The sequence below is a fragment of the Jaculus jaculus genome, chromosome 4 (genome assembly GCF_020740685.1).
Source record: "Jaculus jaculus isolate mJacJac1 chromosome 4, mJacJac1.mat.Y.cur, whole genome shotgun sequence".
In the NCBI taxonomy this organism is placed as follows: Eukaryota; Metazoa; Chordata; class Mammalia; order Rodentia; family Dipodidae; genus Jaculus; species Jaculus jaculus.
Window position 1 is genome coordinate 124773115 of NC_059105.1, and position 3841 is coordinate 124776955.

The 3841-nt window shown below is 40.4% G+C and overlaps 1 pseudogene; it reads left to right on the forward strand.

The window, feature by feature from the left end:
* Positions 1–3007: 3007 nt before the first annotated feature.
* Positions 3008–3841, forward strand: LOC101609337 (annotated as a pseudogene).

Genomic DNA, 3841 nt, shown 5'->3' on the forward strand with positions numbered 1-3841 from the left:
GCGCTTGCCTGTGAAGCCTAAGGACCCCGGTTCAAGGCTCGACTCCCCAGGACCCACGTTAGCCAGATGCACAAGGGGCGCATGCGTCTGGAGTTCGTTTGCAGAGGCTGGAAGCCCTGGCGCGCCCATTCTCTCTCTCTCCCTCTCTCTGTCTTTCTCCTGTGTCTATCGCTCATAAATAAAAAAAATAAAAATTAAAATTAAAAAAAAAATAGAAAAATCTCAAGGAAAGAAAGAAATCAAAACTCAGCTCACTAAAGGAGAAACACTTACATGGGCTAGAGTGAAAGCCTACCTCAATCTCCTCACTCCCAACCCCCCCCCAAAAAAAAAGAAGAACTTGGTAGAAAGTCACACTAATAAAATGGATCAAGGAAGGACCCTGAAGAAAAGGTGGACAATTTGGTACATTCCCACAAGGAGAAAGAAAAGTTAATAAGAGGGTAACAGTAGGAATTTCAAGGTATTTGGAACACTATGAAGAGATCAAATCTAATAATTCTGGGCATAGAAGAAGGAAATAAATTCAATTTAAAGACACAGACAATATTTTCAAGGAAACCATAGAAGAAAAATTTCTAAAATTAGGGAAAGAGAGGCCAATATAGATATAGGAGACATTTAGAACACCAGAAAAGGCCAGAAAAAAAAACCTTTCCTCATCATATTATAATTAAACTACTAAACACACAGGCCAAAGAAAATACAATGAAAACAGTAAGAGAGGAACACTTAGTCACCTATAAAGGCAAGTCTAGTCAGGATAACAGCAGATTAGTGAACACAAATTTTAAAAGTCAGAAGCACTTGGAATGATGTATTCAAGTTCTAAAAGCCAACAACTGCAAAACCAAGATACTGTATCCAGAAAGGCTATTATAATTGAAGGAGAAAAAAGATTTTCCCATTTAAAAAAAAAAAAAAAACAGGCTGTTGTCTGTAGAGTTGACTCTGTCATTAAGGCATTTGCCTATAAAGCCTAGTGTCCATAGTTCGATTCCCCAGTACCCACATAAAGCTAGATAAACAAAGTAGCACATGCAACTGGAGTCTACAGAAAATACTTGAAGGGATCCTTCAACTGAAGAAAGGAAAAGCACATATATGAGACCATAGGAAATAAAAACCATGCTTGAGTACATTAGCAAGAGAGGAACAGAAAAACCAAATGTTACAAAACCAAGAATGATAGGAATACACACCTTTCAGTAGTAACTCTGAATAGCAATGGTTCCAAGGCCCCAAACAAAAGACATAGACTAGCAGAATAGATTATAAAACAGGAACCTTCTGTGTTTTTTTTTTCCTTCCAATAAACTCACCTGTCCTTAAAGACAGACACTTCCTTAGGCCAAATGGATGAAAAATGGTATTTTAAGCAAATAGGCCTAGGAAATAAGCAGGTGTCACTGTTCTAATATCTGACAGGATAGACTTTAAACCAACACTAACCATAAGATATAAGAAGGTCACTTTAAACTGATTAAGGGAAAAATCCAAAAAAGGTGACATAATTCTAAACATATAAGCATCAAACAAGGGTGCACCCAATTTTATTAAACAAGCACTATTAGATGTAAAGTGACAGATTATGCAAAGCACAACAGTACTTCAACACCACACTTTCACCTATTGACAGGTCATCCTAGTACAAAATACACATCTAGATTAAATGACACCATAGAACAAATGGACCTAATAGACATGTACAGAACATTCCATTCAAATGTTGTAGAATACATGCTCTTTTCAGAAGCACATAGAACTTTCTCTAAAGTAGATCATATATTAGGACACAAAGCAAATTTTAACAAAATAGGAAAATTGAAATATTTCATTGAACTCTATCTGATCACAATGGGATAAAACCACAAGTCAACAGCAAGAAAAAGTACAGAACATGCACTGAGTCATGGAAATTAAATAATATACTATTGAATGATGAATGGGTCATTGATTAAAAGAAGGAAATTAAACATTTATAGAATCAAATGATAATGAAAACAACATACCAAAACCTATGGGATACAATGAAGGCAGTCCTAAGAAGCTTTACATGTGTGTGCTAAGAAATTACAGAGTTTACAAATAACTTAATGCTACACTTTAAAGCCTTGGGAAAAGACAATAAGCAAAACCAAAAATAAGCAAAGGAAAAGAATAATAAAGATCAGGACAAAATTAATGAAATAATGAATTAATGAAAAAAAATCAATGAAACAAAGAGTTGGTTCTTTAAATGGATAAACAAGATTGGTAAACCCTAGTGACCCTGACCAAATGAAAGAGAGAAGAGACCTAAGTTAATAAAATAGAAGTGAAAGGGCACCATTACAAGCTACCATTGAAATTCAGAAAATCATAAGGACATACCTTAAAAACATATACTCCACTAAATTGAACAATCTAAAAGAAATGGATGAATTTCTGGATATATAGGACTTATTAAGCTAATAAGTTAACTTACTAAGTTAAACCAAGTTAGATAAACTATTTTTTTATTTTATTTATTTGCAAGAAAAGAGAGATAGAGAGGAGAAAGACAGAGAGACTGGGCACAGCAGGGCCTCCAGCCACTGCAAATGACCTTGACACATGTGCCACTTTGTACATCTGGCTTTACGTGGGTACTGGGAAATCAAACCTGGGTCCTTTAGTTTTGCAGGCAAGTGTCTTAACCCCTAAGCCATCTCTCCAGCCCTTAGATAAACTGTTAAACAGACATATAACAAGCAATGAGATCAAAAGTTATTTCAAAAAAAAGACACATCTTCCCCTGAACTCCCTCATCCCATCCAACTCTGCTCCGTAAAGGCTGCTTAAACTTAAACTGTTTCTTAGGCCCATGCAAGTTCAAGGATATTTGGCATTGAGTTCGCCTTTCATCTATAGTGGTGTGTGTCTGGGAGAGGGAGTGATGGGTCATATCTGAATTTCAGAAGGAAAAGTGCTAGAGGCCCCCACAGGCCCTCCCCTCCCCTCCCCTCTGCCCCTGTCCTGAGCTGACATGTGGCCCCTGGCTGGTGCCATCACCTGGCTGACTGTGGCCTTGTCAGGAGGCATCTCTTGGGACTATCCCATGATTCTCAATGGTACCAATGGGACAAGTAGTTTTCTTCCTAGGAGCTACACTTGCCTCCCCTACTCTCAGCCCAGGCAGGCAGCCCTTCTAGTGAGAGGTTGGCTCCTCTGTGAGGTGGGGGGGGGGAGGGCTGGTCCACCCTAAATGAAGACTCACAGCAGCATACTGTTATGAAACACAGGTTTACCTGAGCAGGCATGCCCTGAGGTGCATGGAGAATGGAGAGCAGATCAGGGAAGTAGTCTGGCTCTGTCCTCCACCCTAAATACCAGGTCAGCCCCACCACCTGAACCATGTCATCATGCTTCTGAAATTAGAGTCATCTGTCCAGCTCTTGTGGCCACATCTGCGCCTTGCCACTCTGAGGATGACTGCCTGCCCACCAGTACTTGCTGCTGGGTATCCAGCTGGGGTACCATCACCAGCCCCCAGGTGAGTTACCCCAAAACCCTGCAGTGTGCCAACACTGTACTGCACTCAGCTGAGGAGGGTTCCTCAGGTGTACCCTGGGAAGATCACTGGCAACATGTTACATACTGACACCCAAGGAGGGCAGGAAGAACTCATGCAAGAGTGACTCTGGAGTCCCACTGGTCTGCAACCACAGACTCTATGGTATCATCTCCTGGAGAGACTTCCCATGTGGACAGCTTAACTGACCTGGTGTCTACACCCGAGTCTTGACATACCTCCATTGGATCTGTGAAACCATCCAACACCACCAGCCCCAGGAGCAGACAGACCAAAGGCACACAATGA